Raw genomic sequence first — 12,625 nt, forward strand, 5'->3', positions numbered from 1 at the left:
AAAAGTACCCGTATTCCTTTTTAACATGGCTATCCTGCCTTTGTTTAGTTTTAACTATCTATCACGGATCATTATAGCAGCTTTAAACCAGATTTTCAACTGCTTTCCTCTAATGCTCACTGTCGAAAGTACATATTGTCAGAGGAAAAAATACCATCTTTAGGTGATTTTTTTAATTTTCTACCAGCCAGGACATTAAAATACTGGTAATGCCGGTTAAAAAAACGGCCAGGTGGCAAACAGCCACATCAGGAGTTGTGGCCTTTGGGCCACTTTATTTCACCTCGCCCGCCCATCCAAAATGTAGTGCTTTTAGTTTTTACAAATGTTTCTGGCTCAAGTAGCCATAAACTACATAATTGATCCAACATTTCTCTAAAAATGAGCCCAATGAGACGAGGCGAATGCTGTTGCATAAATGGGCGTGATCCAGGAATGTGAGCCGGGTCCCAATCCGACCCTGGCGGTCCCCTAAACATCAAATGGGAACCCGCCCCCACATGCTGCTCCACACACGCTATTCTGCCTCCCACTGACCTTGCCCATGACCCACACACACGTTGCACCCCTGCTGTGCTACATCAATAATGTCGCAGTGTCCTCACTGATGCTACCTGCACAATCTCCAAGGCCGTATTCCTACTAATGGAGCCCTCACCCCCCCCCCAAACCTATGCAGCGGCCCCACCGAGGCAACGCACCACCCTCATGCTGACATTTCACCGACGCTGCTCTCCACGCACCTGTAATGCACCACCACTAATCCTGCCGCAGCACCCTTCCCTGCAGCCCCGCCCCACCCATCCTGCCCGACCTCCGTCGCTTCCGCATCCCAGCACGAGAGCCCGCCACTGATACTTCCCTGCCTTCTCTCCACTTGGGCTGAAAGAGGGGGGAGGGGGGGGGGGCAGCTGGGGGCCGCGCTTCTTTCTCTCCATCCCCTCCCGGGCACTGCATCAGATGATGCAGCTTTGCAGGCGGGAGGAGCTGATGCAGCCCCGGGCTCTGCTGCAGTGTGGCGCTGTAATGACCTCAGTGCTGCAATGTGCACAGGGCGGGGGGAGTCTCTCCCGCTCGTTTTGCACTCCATCCTCCATTTTTACAATCTTTCTCTGTACCACCATATTTCTGTCGTCAAATTATCATCTCTCTCCTCCTCTTTGTGCGGCTTTACTCTCTCCCCTTCCAGAGAGAGAGCCCTTGGAGAAGGTAAGGACTTGCGAAGTCACACGCCAAAATACACTTTGCCACTTGGGTGTTTTCCACTAGCAACAAGGTTATCATCTTGTGGCGGAGATATAAGGCAACCGCCTACAGGCTAACTGCGGCAGCTGCCCCGCCAAGGAGTGAAAAGGCACTTTGGCGGGCGTATGCCACATACCTTCCAATCAGCGCTGGGGCATGTGGCGGTTAGGGATACCCTGTCTCCCCCTCATGAGCAAGACCTTGCTAGGCCTGCCTTTACACTGCTGAGACTGCACCATTAACATTAAATTAATAAGTACCGCAAATCACCGCCGTCACTGTGCCGGCCTGCGACCAGGAAGTCAGGCAGGCCGGCGCGACAACAGGAAACAGGAAGTAGGAGGGCGGGAGCCTACCCCGCCTCCAACGGAAGATCCGCGATGGGAGCCGCGTTTGAAGCACCGGAGCTGGCAGGAGCCTACCCTGCGGGTGCCGAAGGAGGGAAGAAGAGTCCTGCTGCCGGGCCCTGCAGCTGAGGAGAGTCGCCGCAGGAATGAAGCCGGTGAGTGGGTTGCTGAGCGGGGCGGGCATGTGTGCGCGCGCGCGTGAGTGGGGGGGGAGCATGTGTGCGCGAGTGCGGGGGGGGGCGGGCTGTGTATGTGTGTGTGCGTGTGTGTATGTGTCTGGAGTGCGTGTGTGTGACTGTGGGGGAGGGGGGTGTGTGTGAGCGAGTGTCTGTGCCGTGTGCCTGTATGTGTGTGCCTGCGTGTGCATGCGCTCGCCTGTGTGTGCGCATGCAGAGGGGTGGGGGGTGGGGGCTGCCTATATGTAAAGCGCTCTGATACCTGATTCGGTTCGGGGCTGGAAAAAAAAAAAATAAATAAATAAAAAATGGCTGAGTTACTCTGCGCATGCGCGGGTGAGACGAGCGCTCCCGCGGTGAAAACTGCGAAGGAAACGCTCGTGCACATTGGTGTCCACATTCCCATTAACGGGCAACAATAGTTGTCGAGACAGACACTCTCAATGCTCACGCATTGAGAGTACGTCTGCTCGACCTAAAAACTGTACTGGCGAACTGACCAGCTCAGATGCTGTGCCTTGCTGTGCAGGTATTTAGACGGCTTTGAAATGTTATGAAAGGTACTCCTCAGTCTCCGCCAGTAACGGCTTCCTGTTGTTTTGTCCCTGGGGTAGAGAAAGAAACAAGTTCAAAGTGTCACGAGTGATATAAACTTACAAGCAGCCCAAGCTGCTGACTGCTGAGCGTGGAATCTGTATTCATTTCTTCCTCACATCCTCTCATTGGTAACCAACGATACATGGAGACATTTTGTTCCGCTAATGGTGAGCTGTTCCTGGTTTTTGGCAATCTGTGTGGCACACTAAATAGAAGAATGCCAGTGTTGGGGGGCGAGGACAGTTTGTTTTTTTGCGAATTCAAAAAAAGGTTTGGGTTTCTCACCATGCAGTGATCTAACAAGTCTTCATATCCGCCAAATTGAAGAATAATTTAACCTGTGTGAAGAGGGGGCGGGCGGGGTCTTGGCGGCGGTGGAGGCTCATGCCCATAAGTATCTACAAGGCACACTTGAACCCCACCCCAAGCACCCTCCCTTCCAAGAAAAAAAAGGCTTGCTGGTGCTGATGTCCTGGCAGGGTCGGATTGGGATCACAATTCGGCCCGGGCACTGACGAAAAAAGTGGCCCACATTCAAGAGGAGTGGCCCATATTTAAGGGGCGTGGCCCACATTCAAGGGGCTTGCCCTTTCATGAAACACCATTTGCACAGACAAGGAATGAAAGTGGGAGGATACTGTTCTTGCACAGGACACAGGGCCAATGTGACAATGGCCTACATGCTGAGCAACTAAAAAAAATAGCAAGGCCCCTTTCTGTCACAAAATTATTCCAGCCCTCCAGCACAGGAGCACCTGAAAAGCAGCAAAGCCCCTGCTATTACTAACCTACTTAGCCCTCCCCAGACCTTCAGCTCAGGAGCACATGAACAGAGGTAAGACCCCTGCAATTAGTAAAGTAATCAGCCCTCCAGGCCTCGGGAAAATGTCCTGGCAGGGGAGCACAAAACACAGCTTTCTGGGTCATCCAAGGTAGCCAGGTAGCCAGGGGGAGGCTGAGGTGAAGCTGGTGCATGGGAAGTGCCTTCCCAGTGTGTTCTGGCAGTTTGAGTGTTTATCATTTACTGTAGTATTACCCTTGTACCTGTGTATGGTACCCTTTTGTAATTTGCACATGTCACTTTTCTCTGGTATCACACTGTATGCTACCTCTCACTTGTGTTTGCTTTAGTTACTTGCACAAGTGCCACCATTGCCTACGTAACGTTTGTTCTTGTGCTGGAGTGTCTGCCATTTATTGCAATATTATACCTCTACTTGTATTTTGTACGCTTTTGTAACCTGCACACATATCACTTTTTCCTCCTGTGATGTACCGATTGCTACCTCATGTATTTTGGTTGCTCACTATTGTCACTTTTGATTCATGTAACTTAACGTTTGCTTTTGTAATTTGTCCACTTGTAATTTTTCTCCTCATGTATTATTGCTGTTCCTAGTGTGAAGCGCTCTGACACCTTCGGGTAAAGTCCGCGCTATATAAAATCGCATAAATAAATAAATAAAATAAAAAAATTCCAAACATCACCTCCTTCTCCTACCTGGCGGCAAAGACTTGGAACACCCTCCCCAACCACCTGCAACTCACCCAGGACCATCTCTCCTACAGGAAGCTCCTCAAGACCTGGCTTTTCGAGCAGTAGCGGCCCCCCCTTCCCAGCGCCTTGAGGCCCGAGCGGGTGAGTAGCGCGCTTTATAAATGTGATTGATTGATTGATTGATTGATTATGCCCAGACATGGGTCCCTTGCTCACTTGCCACTGGATTCAAGCTAGCCTGGCTGATGAGGGCTGGGAAGACATGGCTTGGCAGTTCGGGCTGGACTGTTCCCATGAGCCACAGGGTGAGACTGATTTGCATATGGCTATGTCTGAACTGGGGTGGCGGAGTGAGCTAAAGGATGATGGATTAACCCCTTGGGCGCGGCCGCGATTCTGCGCCTGTGCGGTGTTTTCGGTAGTGGGTGGGTTCATGACGGCCCCCAGCCGTCATCAGCACACGAGTGCCGTGATGCATGACGGCTGAGGGCCGTCATCAGCATCGAAGGGGTTAAACCCTGATCAGTTGACTGGGGTGAGTGCTTGCATTGTTCAACACTACGTCCATCATCCACTTTGGTTTTACTGTATACATGGCAATATATTGGGAATAGTTTTAGAGACACATTTCAATAATTTCTTTTTCCGCTTAGCTTTCATCAGAATGAAGGAAAAATTATGAGAAAGTGAAAATATAATTTTAAGCTAAAAATCTCCTATCTACATCATGGGTTTTACCATTAGGGATTAAGTGCTGCTCTCCGTCAGCATACCCTTATCTTTTCATAGGCTGTGTCCACTATGGGGAACAAAGAAATGGGGAATGGCCTGAAATGACTGAGACAAGACAGCACGGCACAGGAACAAGATAGAATATCTGTGATCCAGTACCAACCAGTATTGGCCTAAAGCAAAGCAACGGTTCAAGATCAGGTCAGGATGGCTAAAAATTACACAGTGTTGAGCCAAGAACACTAATTACTTGCCGAAGGCCACACCCTACGAATCAAGGTCACACAGTACTGAACCAAGATTAGGATATGCTGAATCAACATCACACAGAGCTTAAACAAGATCACACACTTGTGGTCGAAAGAACAGTCAAAACCATGCATGACTGAGTCAAGGTCATGCAGCCATGAATCAAGACAACATAGTGCTGGCCCAGAATTGCCTGTTGCTGACCCAATCTTACTCAACACAAGCGCAAGATCCTACATATCTAGCTTAACAATGCACAGCGCTGGCACAGAATCAAACACTATTGGTCCATGATCAAACAGCGAGGGCACAAGATCAAACAGTACATGTCCAAGGTCACAGCTGGCATAATATCACACTGTGCAGATCTTTATGCACAGTTCTAAACCGGATATATTTGTACTGAAATTCTTGTGGCATAGAATGAATGGCCCAAACATAAAATGTCACTTGAACTGCAATGGGCAGCATACACATTTGACAGGATTAGGTATAATAGAGTTGCCCTGTGTCCCGGAGAACCTAGGTATACAATAAAAAAACTACAAGCGGTTCTGTTCGGTGACACATTTCTTAATCAAAAATTGTGAATGATGCTATTCATTAAGCATTGATACTAAGGGCCCAAAAATGATCTCAAACAGATTGAGATAGCTTCTTCTAAAGATGAATCAAGCGAACCTTCTGCAACAAAAATAATTATTTGAACCACGGAACAGATAGCAATTTCTTAATTCAATATATTGTTCAGCTGTCCATAACACACAAAATACATACAATAAATTAAATTCCGCAACATACATCATGTGAAAAAATCAAATATTCCAAGGGTTTACACATACAAACATGAAAACATAAAAAACATATATAGTCAAATATCCAAACATTTAAAGTACAGGATATCCTTATATCTTCCTTATGTATTGTAGGCTAGCTGACGTAGGATATGATATTCACATGAACGTTTCGACCTTACGATCACGTGTTATTGGCAATACATCATACCGGATCTTTCTCAGGACTAAAAAGACCATAGGACACTTCAATGGATGTAACCAAGAGCATAAAACGTTGGTCCTGCAAAATACCATCAAAGTATATTCCATATAGGGTGATCTTCGACAAATATTTTATCAATCCTCCTTTTACTTCATTATCTCATAAGAAATGTCCTTCAAATAACGTGAGTTCGGAATGCCAAAAGTACAAACATCTATTGTGTTTAACCTATTCTGTCAATTTAATAGACTATAATGTTGATCTATCCATAAGAATCTAGGCCACATACAGGGTTCACGTGACAACCGTCTAACCTACTAGTTCATTAATGGCAGTGTTGCCAGAGTGAGGTTAGAAAGGGTTCAAACTATGACTTTTAATAAGTACTTTCCAGTGCTACAATGTGACGTATTAATGTCAACGCTTCCAGGTATTAAAGAAATATTGTTCAGCATATCCAACACAGGTGTTGTACCTGTTGTTATTCATAAAAGTAATGCGTTTACAATGTGTTTTATGTGATGTTTGTTGCTTGATTTATGGCAAACATTTGCCGGGCTTGGCTCGTGCACGGCCGCAAGAGACAAAAATAATTATTTGAACCACGGAACAGATAGCAATTTCTCGCCCTTGGCTCGCCTTATTAATTTGTTGGCTCGCCCATATTTACTAAGTGATGAAGACGTTGTCCCATGGCTGATGTGAACAGATCATCGGATCGGCTTTTTACTTTGCGTTCTGAATTTGTGATGAGAAAAACAAAGTACAGAAGCCAGACAGACGAGAGGGATGAGATTCCTGTAGCCAAAAGTGATAATGTGGCTGAAAAGGTGAGATTTGCCCCAAGGTCAAGAACAGCTTCGATGAAAGTATTGTTTGATGATTAAACTTACTTAATATACTCTCGTACACTCGTTTTCGTTCAAAATACTTTATTCGGTTAGTAAATACCATAAAAGTACCACATACACAAAAGCAATAAATACATTAAAATGTCAGAGCACTATAAAAAAAGTACTTCATGTATTCAAATTCTTGTTTGAGAAGGAAGAATTGACTATAAGTTTGTGTGGAGAGTTACATCATTTCATTTCCACCCTTTTCCCTTCTTCCCTCCCTTGCTTTCCCTTTCCTCTGTTTCTCTCCCTTGCTCCTATTGGACCAAGGGCTCGAGCACAGAATGTTGAGGCTGAACGTTCGATGGTTTGACAGTTGAGGGCACGAACGAGGCTATGAGAGGCGCGCGCGCCTGTGAACCACCGTTTATGTACGCGGCTTCCACGCTGTAATGTCATACCTGCGATGCTACAAGACCAGACAGCGAAGATGGACAGCGCCGGGACCTGCTCCCCCGCACCCGTCCATGGGGCGGAGTGCCCGGCCACGCGTGGGGTCGGTACTCACCCGCGGCAGCATCGCCTGCCCCTCCGTCCCTGCGGCTCCGACCAGAGAGGGATTCAGAACAAGTGCAGGAAACCGGGGCTGCTGGACGAGATGCTTCCGGATCACAGGGGAGGGCCCGTCCCGAGCGACGTCTTAGCGTGGCTGTCTCCCGGTGGTAGCGCAGCGGGCGCGGGCACCGGCAGCACACGAGTTCGCACCTGTGCGGTGCCTCCTCTTGCCGCCGAATCACACACACGTGACCTCATTCACAAACATGCTTTTGAAACCGGCTCGCTCTAGCCCGGGCTTACCTTACCTTACGTCAGAATCCACAGTCCAAAGAGCTCTCTCCGTGTCCCCAAGTAGCCCGGCTCGCTGTCTTGACAACTTGCACCCACTAACCCGGCGTCACGGCGTGGGATGTTGGCACCTTTCCCAGAGCACGCGGCTCATGCCAGGGAGCGACTGCTGCCCAGTGCTTTAAATGGGAAAGAATAAGTGCAGGTACTCATCAATTTAAGCAGTGAATGGAGGCGGGGCAGTTGTGGGCGGGGCTAGAGGCGCAACGTGGAGGCAGGCATTTAATGGGAAGCCACGTTTTCTTGGTGCCAATTGTGCTTGATAATACGGAAATATTTCTGCTATCTGTAGAGTATTTGGTTTTTCCTCCCCATGTGCAAAAGGTTACGTCTATTATTATAGGAATGTCATACCAATGCAGATTGTCTCTGAGCCTAGGCACATATGAAACATAAAAGTAATTTGCCCAGAATCACAGGATGTTGAGGTGAAGCTGGGACTCAAACCTATTTCCATAGTTCCTTATTAGGCAGCTCTGACCCTAACATTGCATTCTCTCAATTTTCCTATCTGGAAAAGATGCCTGGAGCGAAGGTGCTAACAACAGGCACACAGCAAGGCCAATTCACTAACTCTCCCCCTTTCCCAGCAAACTATAGCTTCAGGGCGCTAGCCTGGACAAGCAGGGAAGAAAAGCAGAGAGACCCTTAGGCACCATCCCATCGCCCAATGTCTGCCTTCCAAATCTGATGCAGGGTAGTGTGTGAAATCCCCCCCCCCCTCCCACCTCCTCGCAGATTTGTGCTGCATTAATCTCGGGTGTCACGCTGTAATTAGATTTGTGGTGTAGGGGATAGGCCCAGTGTCACACACATCTACAGTGTGATTGAATGGGCAGGACCCTCAACTTTTATTCACAGAGGGCCGCAGAGCACCCACAACCCTAAATAGCCCTTAAGTGATCCAAATGAGCCGCTGCGGGATTGCTCAGCAGCGGCTCCATTCAGAGGTATACACTGCCCCTCCCTCCATTCTGCCTTCTCTTTTTCGGCAGCAGCAGAGTAGAGCACTTTCTGCGCAGCAGCAGGGCCCCCAATGCCATCAAGCCTGCACTGCCTGACTTTCCCCTACGAGTACCGGTACTGTCCTTGGCGAAGGAAAAGTTCCGGTACTTAAAGGAAGAAAAATAAAAAGTGGCGGTACTCCGTACCGGTGAGTACCGGCCCATTTAAAGCACTGCTGCTGCCTTAAACCACGTGGTCTGATACCAAGCTGGGCAGTCAGATAGAGGCTGCGGCGTAATGTACATATGGTGCGAGTCAGCTGCAGATTGTATGAAAATGATACATCACATGTTACTCAGGTTAAGAGACACCGCGCCAGGTGGCATACTCGCCTGCCGATGTGCACACTAAAGGGGGCGTGGTCTGAAAGCAAAACAAGAGGACCGTGTGCCAGGAGCCAATACCAGAGTCTAATACTTGTGATCTTCAGGTTCAGTTCTGTACCTCCTCATCCAGGATGTCCGTGTGCTTCTGGTGGTCCTAATCCTAGGTCAGACTCCATGCGATTACCACAAACATGCTTTAGTGGATTTGACAATGTTGATACCTGTTGTGTCCTGCTGGACTCATCATGCAGCAACCCTTCCCTAGGAGCAGTACTTACACCCACCCAACACAGGTGTTGTACCTGATGTTATTCATGAAAGCAATATGTTTACAATATGTCTGTTGCACATGTGTATTTTTTTAATTACTAACAGTAGGCATGTTAGAGCGAGCTCTTCTTGCTGGTGGGCTTTGTTCTTATTTGGCGTGTTATGATTTGATTTATATTTCTGGGCCTGTGCTGCCTCAGGTGTTCTTGTCTAGGACTTGTCTACGCGGCTGGTGTAGGGGGAAGGCTGGATGTGTGCTCCTCTTCTGAAAAATTGGAATGAAGAAATAAAGGTTGTGTCCCTACCTTATTGCCTGTAAAGATTTCTTCTTAACATTTGGCGACAACTTGAGGACTTATTGAGCCCACACCGGTTTGCGAGAGAAGTGCCTGCTTTGAAGTTATTGGCTGCCGCTTAATGGCTTTGTCTTTGGCATGTGCTATGAGTTTGGAGGAGTGTCTCTTCACATATTTCTCTTCTGCCGCGCTTTTAGCTGGACTCCCCGCCCTAATTGCTGTTTCTTCAGCGTACCCTCCTTGTGCATACGTGTTCACGCATCCTGTGGAGCGCGTATTTCCCATTTTCGCTCTCTATGCCGGAATCAACAAAAAACTCCTCCGCAAACTCTAGACCATCCAGAACGCTGCAGCTAGACTTATCTTCAACATCCCACGACATGACTACATCACACAACACCTCTGCGACCTCCACTGTCTCCCCATAGAAAAAAGAATAACCTTCAAACTCCTCACACACGCCTACACAGCCCTTCATAACATCAGACCTCAATACCTCAATGAACGAATCTCCTTCAACGTCCCCAAGAGAAACCTCTGCTCTGCCGACTTAGCCCTAGCCACAGTACCCCGCATCCACAAGACCAGAGCGGGTGGCAGATTCTTCTCCTACATTGCGGCCAAGACCTGGAACAAACTTCCCCATCAGACAAAGACCGACACTGCACCAATTCAGTAATGCTCTCAAGACCTGGCTCTTAGGGTGACCTAAGGAGCTGCTCGTATCCCCTTCCCCCCGCAGCACCTTGAGACCTTCACGCGTGAGTAGCGTGCTCTAAAAAATCCTGATTGATTGATTCTTAATGCACTTCCGCGTGCGCATTGGAGTGCAATCTGCCTCGGGCAAAGACAGAGTCCTTAGTAATAGCTGCTTGTTAAAGGCCACGTCATCACACTAAAGACGCTCGGTGGCCATCTTTATTCGGCCATTTTTCATTGGGAACCATTATTTTCCAATTTCATTCTCATATGATACTTTTGGCATTACTTACAGTTTACAGCCTAACTAGTAAATTATCAAATGTACTTTTGATTTTATTCAAGTCTCCTTTCAACAAGAATTTCACTATACCTACCTGCTTGTGCTTTAGCACTTTGGTAACAGCACCTTATTTGTACTTTGTGTTTTTATTTATTTCCATTACACTTTAAAACCACTTACCAAGTGTTCTTAGAAATGCTGTACCCATGCCCTCAACAATTTTGTGTAGATCTCACAGTTTCTTCAAAATCCTGGAAAACTATCTTTCAGATGAAATGCTTGGTTGAGACCTCTTGAGAATTATTTAATTGCTGTTGGTGCTTATGAATTTGAACCAAAGAGTAAAGCTGCAATTTTATTTAGTCATTAAGGCCATGAGGGTCAACACATTTTTGATAATTTACCTAAGGCTGTTGCCCCATTTGGTCAATCCAGGGATTGGAATTAATGCTCTGAATCTATTACTAGGCTAAGGCTGAAATTCGCAGAGGAACCGAGCAGCTACGAGAAGATTTTATTTCTTTAAAAAAAAGCAATCATCTGATTAGAGTGTTGAAGAATGTATTTCTGCTTTAAGAGCTTAGGCAGCAACCTGCAGCCTTGGAGCATCCTTTGACATATGTATAAGGGATCTTTTTGTGTATAGCTGTTTTTCTACGGTGATACAGGAAAGACTCCTCAGCTGCGGAGGTCCTTCATTGGGCAAGGTTATTGATCTTGCTAAAAGTATTAAACCGTCAATTGTTTCAAGTAGCATGATGTCTCAGGAGAACAACTATTCTTCACCTGCATTAATGAATACCATAGGCAGTACTGAAAACGTTGATGACATTCATGTGTGAGGATAAAAACTCAAAAACTGTGCAATGCAATACTAACCCTTTGTGTTTCAGTTGTGAATCCAAGTTACAACTAGGTAACTATGCACAGTGCCCAGGGCTTGGTAAAAGTTACACAAGTGTAGAAAACTGGGGAGTTTTCACAGTGTATGCAGAATGGGTAAGAACCCAGTAAAGTTTCACAGTATTATCTTCTTTCAAGTAAGACTACACATAGGCATAGGAATACAACATAAAGTAAACAGTTGTGCAGCAACTTATCTTTAGCACATCAAAGTACATAATGTCATCCTTGTTCTTCCTAATTAATGCAAGTAGTATCAACTTGTGAGTATTAGTAACAGTATTCGCTCAGGAAAGATGTCTGAGATCCTGTAGCATACTCCTGCACAGTTTGTGCAGTTGTGGGGCATAGTTTCATGATACACACTGGTACATATCATTCTGTTCTTCATAACACAGTATAGTGGGATACCTTTCAGGAATATGTGTATTAACAGTATCCTGACGTTAAGCTAAAGAGGAAACACCAGGCATGGCGGTGTGTTTGGTCCTCCCGCTCATTTCAGACACCTGCGTTAGTACGTAAGTACTTAATGGATCCCATATATCTCTGAGGCGGGACCTCAGAGGCAGATGTTCCTCATAAGTAGTCAGTTGATCCCGTCAGTAGACTACGTCCATGAGCCATTCCTTAAGCTTAGGTGCTCTTCCCCTCCCCCATCTGCGAGCAAATCTACATTTTGCCAGATATATACTCAATTCTAGGTACCTCCTGCAGCCCACCTCGATTTCCGCAGGGTGCCCCAGAAGGGCCATTGGTGGGATTAATGTAATCTCGTGCCCTATCATGAGAGAGAGCTCTGAAGAGACTTCCCCGAGTACACTTGTATAGAGTTACAGGACCAAACAAGATACATCCTGCATGAGGCATATTTATCATCTGGGCGGAGGTGGTAGTTGTGCAATCTAGCCGGGGTATAATACATTCTATGGAGGAACTTCAAATGGATGATATGTATTCGGAGCAATCCACCCAGTTTGTGTACAGCAGTACAGCCATTGTTCATCTGTGAGGGTGTATTGCTTCTGACTTGAAACAGTAGGAATCATTTAAACTCAGCACTCTCAAGATGAGGCAAATGTACTGCTACACCTTTAAATGACACACATGGAAAAGGAACTCAGCGCTCTCAAGTTGAGGCAAGGAAACTGATTCAGGTGCATTTAAAATGGAACATTTGCATCTATTAATTCAACACTTTTAAGAGAAAAGCAAATATATTGGTTAATGCAGATTCCCAAATATCAACCAAAAGGAG

At 46.7% G+C, this 12,625-nt stretch overlaps 1 protein-coding gene across 1 annotated transcript in view; it reads right to left on the reverse strand.

Moving 5' to 3' along the window:
* The window catches only part of LOC144762269 (ATP-binding cassette sub-family C member 10-like), a 392,992-nt gene extending 385,510 nt beyond the window's left edge, over window positions 1–7,482 (reverse strand). Inside the window, exon 1 of the mRNA XM_078647410.1 lies at window positions 7,248–7,482. The gene's annotated coding sequence lies outside the window, so the exon portion shown is untranslated. The remainder of the gene's footprint in view (window positions 1–7,247) is intronic.
* Window positions 7,483–12,625: the final 5,143 nt, after the last annotated feature.

Source organism: Lissotriton helveticus, chromosome 6 (genome assembly GCF_964261635.1).
Source record: "Lissotriton helveticus chromosome 6, aLisHel1.1, whole genome shotgun sequence".
In the NCBI taxonomy this organism is placed as follows: domain Eukaryota; kingdom Metazoa; phylum Chordata; class Amphibia; order Caudata; family Salamandridae; genus Lissotriton; species Lissotriton helveticus.